Below are 13,786 nucleotides of genomic sequence, written 5' to 3'. Positions count from 1 at the left end.
TAATTCAAATGATACGAATTATATATTGATAAATACAAATGCAAAACTAAGTGTAGAGAATACTAGTAAAAATTTCTTATGGTCGAACATTATTCCACTAATTTGGATAATAAGTTACATTATAAATTCTTACAATTTAAAAAGTGTCATATTTTTTATCCTAAATTACCATTAAAAAGTAATCAACTAAATGGATGTCAAATGATTGTTTTATGAAAATTTTGAGAAATAAGATTAATCATTATTTAAAAATTTTTAGATATATATTTTTTAACAATTTCATTGATATTTTAAAAAAAGTTTAAAAAATGACCTAATTTAACAAAAGAATCCAACTTAAACAAATGACTTAGGACAAATGAAGTGTATTACTAAAATTTCAATGCACTTATCAAAAAATTGTGTACAAGATACATCCTTTGTTTTTTTTATTCAATGCGTAATAATTTCAAGACTCTAAGGAAAAGTCTCAACTCAATTTGATCATTTGACACCTCTCCAATTGGTGAAATCTATTTTTCATTATAATATGTAGTTGAAAAACTAAAGTGGTGAGCACCACAATAGCTAAACTAAAGTAGATATATTGGTTTAGTGCATACATATCAATCCTTGATTTACGTGTAATCTGTATACGTCTAGATGCTGAATCTTTGTAAATGATATTTGAAACTATAATGTTTAGTGGGAACCTCCTTTATTTTTCCTTATTAACTTCTAGAAAAATGTGAAGTATGCTAGCTCTTATATGTTTATATTTAATACATTGTCAGTATATAAATTTTATATATTATTAATAAATCGGATGATATCATCTCATTAATAAGTTAAGTTAGATGATGCCATCTTACTAATAGTTTTTAAAAAATATTAATTTTTTATATATTTATTTTAAAGATTAATATTTACTTATTAATAAGTTGACATCATCGTATTCATTAATAGTTTATAAAATCAACATATTGATAATATATCAAATATAAACTCATATATAAATATATATAATTGGATTTTGAGCAATAAATATGTATATTAATGATCATAGAATTTATATAATAGATATATTTATGTAAAATAAGTTTTAATAAGTAATTGGTGTAATCTTTACCTTTTTTTTTCTTGGGTTTTAAAAATAATATTTATCTATTAATTATAGCTTTTTAACTTTCATTTCCTTTTCATTTTCTTCGATTTAAAAATAATATTTATTTATTAGTTCTAATCATTGATTTTGTTTTTTGTACTTTTTATTTTTTTATGGCTTTAAATATAATATTTACTAATTTTAAATTGGATTAATTGTGATCATTATTTTTTTTTGTTTTTTAATTTTTTTTATTTTCATAAAAATAATATCTATTTAAAAAATTGTGATAATTGGGTTTTTTATCTTTTGATTTTTCACCATTTTAAATATATATATATATATTATACATATTAAATTGATTGTGTATTGCTTTATTTACCTTTTGATTTTTGACAAGCTTAAAAATATATAGGCATGTGTGTGTATATATCTATTTAAACCCTTTATTTATTTAATGAGATTTTCATGTAATCTACATTAATATGTATTTAATAAATTTCATGACTCAAATAAAAATATGTATAAACTTTTTAACTAATATAGAGATATATTTACAACTGAATTCTTGCAAATATAAATTTCACTATAATAGTTTAGTTAGTGTATGGTATTGAAAAATTTGTAAAGATATCTTTAATTTTTAATATTAAATAATATATTAAAAAATTAATCGTGCAACACATGGGTTAAAAAATCTGGTTAAGTAAAGAAAAACATTTGAAACGTTAGATAATCATTAAAAATATTCTTCTAAATGGTTATATTTGTATTTGCTATAACAAATTTTGTTTAAAAAATTTTAGTGGATTTCTAAAATTCTTAACATTGTGATTTAATTGAGAGATTGATCAATTTCTAAAATGAGGTATAAACAAATTTAAAAAAATAAAAAAGATTTTAATAAATTAACTATACTTAAAGAATATGAAAAAGTAAGAAATTTATTATTTAATATTGATTATTAAATTTATTTATCTTTCAAAAGAAGAAGGAATCCCTTTAATGTGAGATCTTAAACTTGTCTAAGAATATACAAAACAATTATCTCTTTGCTAATTAATAGAAGCATAAATTGTCTAAGAATGTGAGATCTTAAACTTGATCTTAGACCCGTTAATCAGTGTCATAATTAGAGAGAACTATTCTCATAAACAAATTTAAGGTGTTTTTTGAAAAATTAAATTGAGAAAGAAATATAAAAAAATTTAATAAATTTAGTCTTGGTTTCAATTGTGATTTTTATGACTTGTTTAAGTTCATGTTTTCAACTCATTAGCAGATCATCTAAAGAGCATAAGAGGGCCTTGGCCTCCCTAAAAGTTTTAATGTATTTATATTAAATAAATTTAAATTGGTTCCCTTAAGATAAAATTATGTAATTTTTTATATTTTATATGTGGTCTTATAATCTAATTTTATACATTATAAAGTGATTAAAATTATATTATTATTTGTTTATTTATTATACTCACCAATCAATATTTTTAAACCCTTAAAATCAATAAATTTATCACAAGCATTTAATTACAATCATTTAAGTTTAATAAAAACCAAATTGATTCTCCAACTTTCTCAACTAGATTCCAAATCTCCAACCAATTATCAAACATTTTTTTTTTCTTATTAGCAAACTACAACTTCTCTCCATATAAAAATTACTTTTAATTCTACTCTAGATCTCTTTCTCTTGTTATCTTACAAAAGCTGGAGAGCAATTTGTACATGTCAAACAAACAACCTAACTTTTAATTTCAAAATTTTAATTTTATTCCATTAAAGATATATATATATTATATTTTCCCTTTTTTGATAAAAAAATACATTTTTTAAAGATTGATTTATTTATAAAAAATGCCACTCACAATTTTAAATAAAATTATTTATTTATTATATTTTGTTTTTTATATATTTATTTATGAATTAATAAAATTTATATTTTTTGTGAATTTTTTGCTAGTATATGCATGCACATATGTATATATATTAATAAATATAACAGGACACATTTTATAAAAATAAGATTAAGTACAATATAAGTTGGCCTCTTAAAACCAAATTTCAAGATCCACTATTGTTTCAACTATGAGTGCAAATAAGAAGAAATAAAAAAGAACTGTTTAAGATGTTATCTTAAAAAATTGATTTACACAAGAAATGTGAAAAATATAAATAAAAAGTTTAATTAAAGAAATTATCTAATACACTAATAGTGGAAGTTTTTAACTTTACAAGTGAAATTAATATGATAATAAATATCTTTTAAGGTATTTTAAAAATAAAAAAAAAAAGCTAATTAAAAAAGAAATGAGACATATGCCACCATGTTAATTGCACTTGTAAAATTAAAAAACTCTACTGACAATATATCAAATAATTTCTTAATTTATTAACCCTGAAATATCTACAATTGATATTAAACCCTTAATTAGAATATAATCGAGTTTATAACATATATCTAATATAAACATTATCCACTTTTTGTTTGTATAAAATTTTTAATTTTAAAATCATTATTCTAATGTGTATTTTAATTAAAAATGGGTACAAAAGAAAAGAAATAAAAACATTTATTAACCAAGTTAAGATGTGTTTATGAATAGTATATTAAAAAGACTATGTAAAAAAATAAATAAAATTTTCACGATTTGTATAAGATTTATCAATGTTATATTAAACCCCTAACTTCGATACAAATTCAAATGTTATATGAATATTTTTTAAAGATGGTCTTTATTTGCATTTTTTCTTTTTAGAAGCAAAAGAACTATATAAAATTTTATTATTAAATTAAGCATATGTTGTAATCAAATTGATGTAAAAGAAAACAAATATATCCATTTTTGTTAATCAAGTTAAGATTTTTTTTTCTAAGTCAAATATTTATTAAAAAAATTATCAAAAACCTCATAAAGGTACAAAGTTCTCTCCCAATAGAAATAGAGTCAAATTAAAAACAAAAATCAGAACACCAACAAGTATAACTCTTGGAAAACAATCACCCAAAAAAATAAAATAAACGGATAACATACACATTGCCTTAGGTTATAAAAACTGGAAAGCCAGATACTGCCAACTAATACAGAACAATGATCACTACCATGCCATAAGGGACTCCATTCTAACTACACCAACTTAAGCTAAGGCATCAGCGAAACCATTGTTTCATAGAGAATGATTACCGAACAAATAGCATCAAAACAACTTATGAGAATATTAGTATCAGAAAAGGGAACTAGAACTACCATGGTCAATCATTCTCCTTGTAACACCAATTAACAACACGAATGGAATCAAACAATGTTGCTGAAACTACAAACAAATTAGCTGTAGTAATTTGGAAAAGCACGATGAATTGAATTCCACCCAAGTCATTTTGATGTGATCCACAAACTTTTAAATGTTGTTTCAAGCTAAATTTTAAAACTCTAAACGACAACATTTTCACCAAAAAATTAAATAAGAAACAATTTATACCAGACCAAAAATCATTCAAAATAGTTTAAAGAATACCCCACATGTTTAAGCTTCATATTGCCAATAACCAATCCTAAAAATGGAAATCAATACGACAGCAACATATCATCATTCTAAGAACCCCGAACAACAAAGCATCAACTCAGAAAATCCAAGATGCATTGCTTTTATTTCATCAGCAATCCTACGTAACCATAATTCACTATCTAAGCTAATGAAATAAGTTAAGATAAAAAGGTATAGATTAAAAAACAGAAAAGTAAATAAATTTAGTCTTAAAATTTATGGATCCTACATGTATTTAATATTAACATTTTTGTTAGAAAAAATAAATAAGAGAAGAGGAATAATATAAAAGAATTTTGGCTTTGAGGGGTGAAGAACACTTTTTTAAAAGCAATTATGCTTTTAAGATACAACAAAACCTCAAACTCTCCAATCAAAAATAGTGAAATGGTTACACTAAAAGATTTATTTATAATAAATGAACAAACATAAATTTTTATTTAGATAGTTATGACCTTCTGTATAATCATGATCTTTATGAATAATAATCTATTTATATTCAAATAGTTATGAACATTTGTCATATGATAATTGTTTTTGTTTAAACATAATTATTTAAAATATGAATAAAATTACTACAAAAATTAGTTTTATTCATCAATAATTAAATCTTTTTATCCAATGTGGGATGCACCAAATTTTAAACTACCAATAATCCCCCACTAGTTTGGAATGTTGGTGTTTAATTTTTACCTTTCACACAAATAAATATTATGAATACAATAAGGTATCTCTCAATTTAAACCTTTAATTAGCGTATATATCTTAGAATTTTAACGAAGTTGATGGTATTTGTAGATTAAACCTCAACTCCTAATATTAGAATTGAATATATAACACATATAATACTTATTTATTCTTCTATTAGAGATTTATAATTACTTTTAGCACTATAATGGCTATGTGCTTATCCTATTCATAAACATTTACAAGAGAAACCCCAATTCTTCTTGTTGAAACGACATCACTTTTATGTTTATATATAGGTAGAGTTTCCATTATGTCTCTATTGCTTTAGACATTTAAAACTCCATTAAGAGTATAAAAATTCATCCTCTTCATGTAATGGGTCACACTAGTTTCTAAAATTTGAATGGATTTTACTAGTGTTTAACAGACACATAACAATAACTTGTCTTTACCCATTAAACTTTGTAATTAAAGGTTACTAATTCAAAGTTGGGTTCCCATTATTGGTGTCTAACAATAAGGATTTAAATCCATTCTACTTGTAGTACTATTAACCAAATATCTTGGAATCTAATTTTTTTTATGGTAATTATCCCCACTTTAGATTGAATCTCTAATATAATCACTTCAAGCTAATATGTCCAAACTTTTTATTTTGCTTATCATTTATATGCCCTAGACATTATTGCTTATTCTTATCATTTTAAGAAATAGTTGGTTTTAGTTGTGGCCACAAATCTATACTCATAAATTTCAACCATTCTATTTGTATACTTTTATACATCTTTAATACAATTATACTTCTAGTACAATTGGATAAATTCAATGAATAAACCAAATCATTTTAGTCCTTTTAAGATTTTTAAAGACTTTTTATGATTTTACTTTGATAAGTGTCTAAACTTATTAGCTTGTATAATTTGCTCATAATATTATACTAAAATCTTACAACATTATTATAGCAATTTTTATTTCTTTTTATTCTTATCACCCCCAGCATATGTAAGTATACATTCTTTTTTTTAAAGAATATCTCATTCAATTGTCAAGATATCATATATACTTAATCATGTTTCAATTTCATTTATCTTTTCATTATTTGGTGATTTTTTTTTAAATAAGAGGCCTCCAAATCCACCCTTAGTGAAAGATAACTAGCTGATAACTTAATATTTCAATAAAAATTTCAAAACTTTTATATTTTAACTCAATATAAGAGTTTACATCAATAAACAGATTTTAAATATAATCATACTTCTATAGTCTCCTTTTAAGACTTTTATGTCAATTCATAAATATTTATATGAATCTATTTCATCATGGACACTATTGATAATAATTTTTTTATTATCATAAGCAAAACCATTTCCATCACCCAAATTGATCAAATAGCATTTTTTTTGCTATTACAAAAGTTTTCAAATTCACACGTTCTTAGAATCACTCATGGCTTTCAAAGTAAATATACTTTGAAATTTTCACTATATAAAACCATAGATGATAAATCATTTGAAGAATCTATGAATTAGGCCATATACATAACAAAAAATTACTACAACGTGATCAACATTGTGGCATCAATTTTGGCTTATGGCTATTCTAAGCTAACCATAATAATCCACATCATACCTACAAATCATGTAGATTTGGCTCTTTAAGTTATCTTATTTATAGTGATGGCTTTTAGTGAAAACCAACTATATCAAATGTTATCATGAGTTTTCAATGCATATAGTAATTACCTAATGGTCAATTCCAAGTTCATGATTAATGAAACCTCTAAACTTGATTTCAAAATTTTATGGAAACTTTATTTCTCCACCATTATGTAGCTTATATGTCTCTGTTATTTACCATTTTTAATTGATCATAACATTTTTGGATATGTAATAAATTCAAACTTTGCTCATAGGACCAATATGCCTATATACAATAAGAGTTCATAGTATATTTAACTCCAATTTCAAAAACTTTCACAATTATTTTGTGATCAATATGTTCATATCTAGATCACCATATCAATGCAAGTCATGAAAAATAAATCCCAAGAATCATTTTCATAAAATAGTATAAACAATAATTATAATATAAGTTCTATACATATTTCATGTAAAAACTCATGATGAATTTGCATTGGTTAAATCATTGATTGGCTAACTCCAAGGCTTAGGACTTTTACAAACCAATATTATTATCTAAACTCATATGTTAATTTGGTGTATTACTAGCCACATCCTTGCCATTGTCGTGAAAATTTTGAAAATCTCATAAACTTGTTCACTTTTCATTTTAACAACCTACAAAAGGTCATTTTTTCAGGTACAAAAAGCAAAAATACCTTCATTGTCTTTAACCAATAATGTATTAATTGGATCATGGCATTTTATCTCCATAGTCTATATCTTTTTTATATGTATAAGAAAGAAAATTCCATCCTATTCAATTCATTTTCATAATATATGACAAATTGTACCAATGTTCTCCATGCCAACGTAAAATGAAATTAAACACATACATGTATTGGTGCCTTTGGAACATTGAATTTGTATTTTTTTTTCTAATTTATAAACACGCCTAATTAGACATTGATAAGCATCCTTCAAAATGCTAGTATCAGACAAATGCTTCAATATTGTTTAATAATATGCATTTTCTTTTAATCAATCATCTAATTAGCCCAAATTGTTGGCCAAAATTTAGTTAGTGATACTAACATAAAATTTACAAAATATAGGGATGCCATAGATATACATATTTAATGTATTTTACATTACCACCAGCCACAATTCTTCATGAAATTATAAATTCATTGCATATAATAAACTTGTATTAACTTATTATATTATAAATTCAAATCATTTATAAATGCTATCATTAACGGGAATAATATTTCAAAACCCAGACCTTTATAAATCTCATAGTTATAATAGTTTGATATTTTCTTTTTAAACAGGCATCTCTTTAATCTCCTACCTTTCGTAAACCAATTTCATCAATCATAGTTATACAACAAGAATATTTATATTCCAAATTCTTTTGTTTATTTGTCTTACTTGGTTTAACCATCAAACACAAATTGAATTGTACCTTAAACTTTTCCTTTGTGATTGTTCACAATAAAATTTTATTTTGTAAAATTACTTCTAGTGTAATACATCCAGCAAACAAAATACATATCACATTGTCGATATTTATGATAATAACAATTATTTAGTTTATTATCCACCAATTAATCTATGAAACACCATATCTTAATAATAATTATTTGCATACATCAATTTAATTTTAATTGGTTTTCACAAAAATTGAACACTAGTCAAAATTTGAACTAATAATAAATTTAAAAAAATATATATATCAACCTTTGATTTATAAATAACCAACAAAAATAGACCTAAACAAATAGCTTAACTCAACTTATTATCTCAATTTTAGTGCCATGATTTAAAAATAAAATTAATCTTGCAACCAAATCTTATTTTCTGCATATATTCTCCACTTACATATAATTTTTCATAGTAAATTCTTTTACCCATTTCCAATTATTTTTCATAGAAACTATGTGAAAATTTGCCTATTCTATATATAACCAAGACATGACAATTAAACAATCGATCATTTCATTATAACTCAATCTAATTCGTTACTTGATAACAATTGATAATTCTTTTGATTGTAGACCAATTCATGTTTTTCTCTTTTATATTTTCAGGCTATTTCCCATCTTAATCTTTATAAGCATCGATTTTTCAAATAAATATAATACAATTCATTAAACCTAATTGTGGAGCCAATTTCAGTATATGCATAAAATTATGCAATATAATCAATATTTTATATATTGTGTTTTGACTTTACACACTAATGAAATTAATTATTAACGTATTTATCTCATTCAATCAATCTTTTTATCAGTAATTATGCAAAAAATAAAATACATACCTCTAATGAATATCTTTACGAAAATCAACATTTTGGTCTATAGAAACATTAATCCTTTGACACATTGAGCCTTCTCTAATATTGATCTCCAAATCATGCCAATTTTTTTCCTGTATCTTTTTTGTTCAAAATATAAATTTTTCATAATTCCCTTTAAATTATTAAAAAAATAAATAAGAGAAGAGGAATAATAAAAAGAATTTTGGCTTTGAGGTGTAAATAACATTTTCTTAAAAGCAATTATACTTTTAAGATACAACAAAGCCTCATACTTTCCAATCAAAAGTAGTGAAAATGGTTATACTAAAAGATTTATTTATATGAATAAAGAGACATAAATTTTTATTTAGATGGTTATGACCTTCTATATAATCATGACCTTTATGAATAATAATCTATTTATATTCAAATAGTTACGACCATTTGTTATAAGATAATTGTTTCTGTTCAAACATAATTATTTAAAATATGAATAAAATTAATACAAAAATTAATTTTATTCATCAATAATTAAATCTTTCTATCCAATGTGTGATGCACTATATTTAAACTACCAACAATTTTTACTTTCTTTTTTTTTTTTTTGTATGTTTGTGTCTTTTAAAAAAAAATCTATAAAAAAGTTTTATTAGTACAAGCCATTACCACTCAATACTCGTGTTTAAGAAAGGAGTATGGTAAAATTTAAGTAAAATAACCATAAATATTTTAACTAAATAATTTGGTGTAATTCTTTTCTATCCAACAAAACTCATCCCTTCGATTTCAGTCAAGACCTTTAAATTAAAAGTCTTAAGTTCTAATTGCTAAGTAGAAAAAATAAAACTCAAATTCTTGGATATTTTTGAAAACTTTAGTTAAGGTTTTTATATTTTAGGTGGAAATTGCCAATCTTTATTATTATTATTATTATTATTATTATGATCATCATCATCATCATCATTTTCATCATCATCATCATCATCATCATGATGTCATGTAGATGGCAAAAAAAATTTTAACTATTTTTATCAATAATAATCTAATGTAAAAACATCCTTAAGAAATAGGTAACAACTTTGAAAATAACATGAATTTTTAAATGTTCATAATCTCAAATTAAAAAGAAGGCTCATTTTTTATATCTCTTGAAATTATAGCACCATAAATAATATAATAATTTCAAAAAAATTTTATTTGTACTCCACAAATACAATATATAAAATTGGTTTAACCTTTTTCGTCATTTCTTCCATAAAAATGACTATATTGTTGATAGCCTTTTTAGGAAAAAAAAAATCAATACAATAGATATTATAACTTTAAATTTAAGATTAAAAAAATTAAAATATTAAATATATTGAAAATAATTAACATAAACTACATGAATTTATACCATTAATGTACTTGCAAGTATAATTGATAAACACCTTATTTTGTAATTATTTAAACTTTAAAAGAAAAAGATTATCATCTTGCAATGCATTGATTCCTCAAAACTGATTAATTCTATACTTACATTGTACATGATATATTATAAAATCATAAGAATTATATGATTATTTTAGTCATATTATAATTAGTTTAATTAATTTTATCCTCGTAAACCTTTATATCTATCATTTTAATTAATTTAATTAGTTTCAAAAAAAGAAAATGTGAAATAACTTAATTGAAAAACGAATAATACTTTTTTTATAGAAAAATACCACATTAATTTCAAATTTTTGAAGAATTTCACTCTACTACTTTAATATAAAAAATAAAACTGTAATCACATAAAGAAGCCACCAAATAAATCTAAAAGAACATATTTTAAAGAAAATATAAATTTGTTAACAATATAAATGCATGTGACAACATAAAAAATATTTATATTCAATAGTTTAACAACCACATGAAAAGTTTGAAAAGAAAGAAATGGAGGAAAAATACCAATAAATAGATTAAGAGAAAAAAAAAAAAGAAAAATATGAGATAAGAAAAGGAATAAAAAATTAATCAAAATATTAAAATTTGGGTACCACCTTCCATTGTCAATGGATCATACATAACAAAAACTTTAAAGTTCTTGTAAAAAATAAACACAACGAAGAAAAAAGGGAAAAAAAAAAGGCAAACTTTATGTTTAAGTATAACTTGACCCCATCAAAATATATTGGATATAAATAAAATATTAATATGTACCTACAAAACAAAATGAAAAATATAATGTAGTTAATAAGTCAAAATTTTGAACCCTTCTTACAACAATAAATTTATCACTTAAAAGAAGAAATTCAAAAATCATAAGAAAAATTTTTTTAAAAAATGGTTCTAAATATTTCTCAAATGCCCAACAGATAAGTTTAAATTGCAAAAACATCAATCACGAATCATAAAAAAAATTTAAAAAAATTATAAAAATGCTAACACAAAAAATGCTAACAAATCTAATAATTAGTAACATGTTATACACCAAGAATCCAAAAAAAAAAAATTAGAAGACATTGAAAGTATTTATATAGTTCAAAAAAGGAAAATCAAAAGTCAAAAATAAATAATATAAAAATAACACACATGCCTATGATTCTACCAAACAAACAAGAAAATGAATCAAAGATAATAAAATAGCATGACAAAAATAGAGAAAAAGCCATAATATATACATTTTCATCAATTAACATCATTTATGTAGTAACATGTTATTTAGTTTTATAATTATAACATCCAATAATCGATAAATACGAATCTTGGTCCTCAATCTTCTTTTTTAGGAGATAATTATCCATTGTGACATATTCCAATTGTCTAATAAAGAAACTTAAACTCCAAAAAAATGATAATGGTAAAAACTAAAAAAATATGAAAATACAAACATTAAAAAAAAAACACACACACATCAATTGACTAATAAACAAACTTGCAATGTAAAAAAAATAGATCGTGATTCAAAAAGTTTAAAAAATTTACTAATGAAAACACAATAAGAAATAAACCTTTTGGTTAATAATATGACAAACAAGAATTAGAAGAGAAAATGTAATAGAGATATGTAAGATACTTAAATAACCCCACGCCTAAAAAATAGAAGTGAAAAATTATAAGTTATAATAAAATTAAAGTAAAAAACTTAAATATTAGAAAACTAAAAGTTTCAATAACTTTTAATAAATAACCGTATTAAAGAATGTGCATACTAGAAATTCAAAATCACAAATTTATAAAAATGATGGTAACCAAAAGTTTATTGTGTTTTATGCAAGAAAATTAAGAGATAAAGAATCAATCATGGATCATATAAAAAAAATTATAAAACAGCTAATATAAAATTGCTAACAAATCTCATGATTAGTAACATGTTACATACCAAGAACCTAAAAATATGTAGAAACATTGAAAATATTTATATAGTTCAAAAAAATTAGATAATCACAAATAAATAATATAAAAAATAACACCCATGCTTATGATTCTACCAAATAAACAATAAAATAAATTAAAGATAATAAAATAGCATGACAAAAACAAAGAAAAGATATATATTACATACCTTTTCATCAATCAACATCATTTATGCATTAACATTTTGTTTAGTCATATAATGATAACACCCCATAATCAACAAACATGAATCTTGATCCTCAATTATCTTTTTCAAAAGACAATTATCAATCGTGACATACTTCAATTGCTTAATAAGCAAGCTTAAACTCCAAAAAAAAAAAAAAAAGATAGTGGTAAAAAATAAAAATATGAAGATGCAAACATTTAAAAACACACAACAATTGGCAAATTAACAAACTTGAAATGTTAAAAAAAAAAAAGATCATGATAAAAATATTTAAAAATTTTACTAATGAAAACATAATTAAAAATAAACTTTCTGATTAATAATATGAAAATAAGAATTGGAAGAAAAAATGCAATAAAGATATGTAAGACACTCATATAAGTCACACCTAAAAGAATGAAAAATCATAAGTTACAAGAAAATTAAAAGTAAAAGATATAAATATTAAAAAACTAAAAATTTCAATAAATTTTAACAAATAACTGTCTTAAAGAATGTGAACACAAGAAATTTAAAAGTCACAAATTTATAAAAATATTAAGTAACCAAAAATTTATTATGTTTTATGTAAAACAAAAATTAAGAGATATAGATTTTAAATTTATGTAAAAAAATCTGATATTTATTGTAAAATATTTAAATTTTATATAGTTATATGATATATGATTATGCTTATTAAAGTTGGTATAATAATTCAAAATTATGGGTAGATAGATGTATTTTAAGTAAAATTGTTAGCAATAATGATTGTCTCCAGCTACCATTTGTTATTATTAATATATCTTTAATCATCATTCAAATGCAAATAGTCTACAATTCATCACTATATCTTTACATATGCGACTATTATGGCTGCTAAATGTGTTAAAAAGTAATGAAAAAAATAGAAGGAAGCCAAATCCACACTATAGGACTCTTGCTCATAAGGTGATGCTTTAATCATTATCATAAAAAGGATAATTCTCGATGATAGAATTCATATAATGACGGGATAT

The sequence above is a fragment of the Durio zibethinus genome, chromosome 25, assembly GCF_047325235.1.
Source record: "Durio zibethinus cultivar Kanyao isolate XHJ-2024 chromosome 25, ASM4732523v1, whole genome shotgun sequence".
NCBI classification, from domain to species: domain Eukaryota; kingdom Viridiplantae; phylum Streptophyta; class Magnoliopsida; order Malvales; family Malvaceae; genus Durio; species Durio zibethinus.
This window is presented reverse-complemented; position numbering follows the sequence as displayed.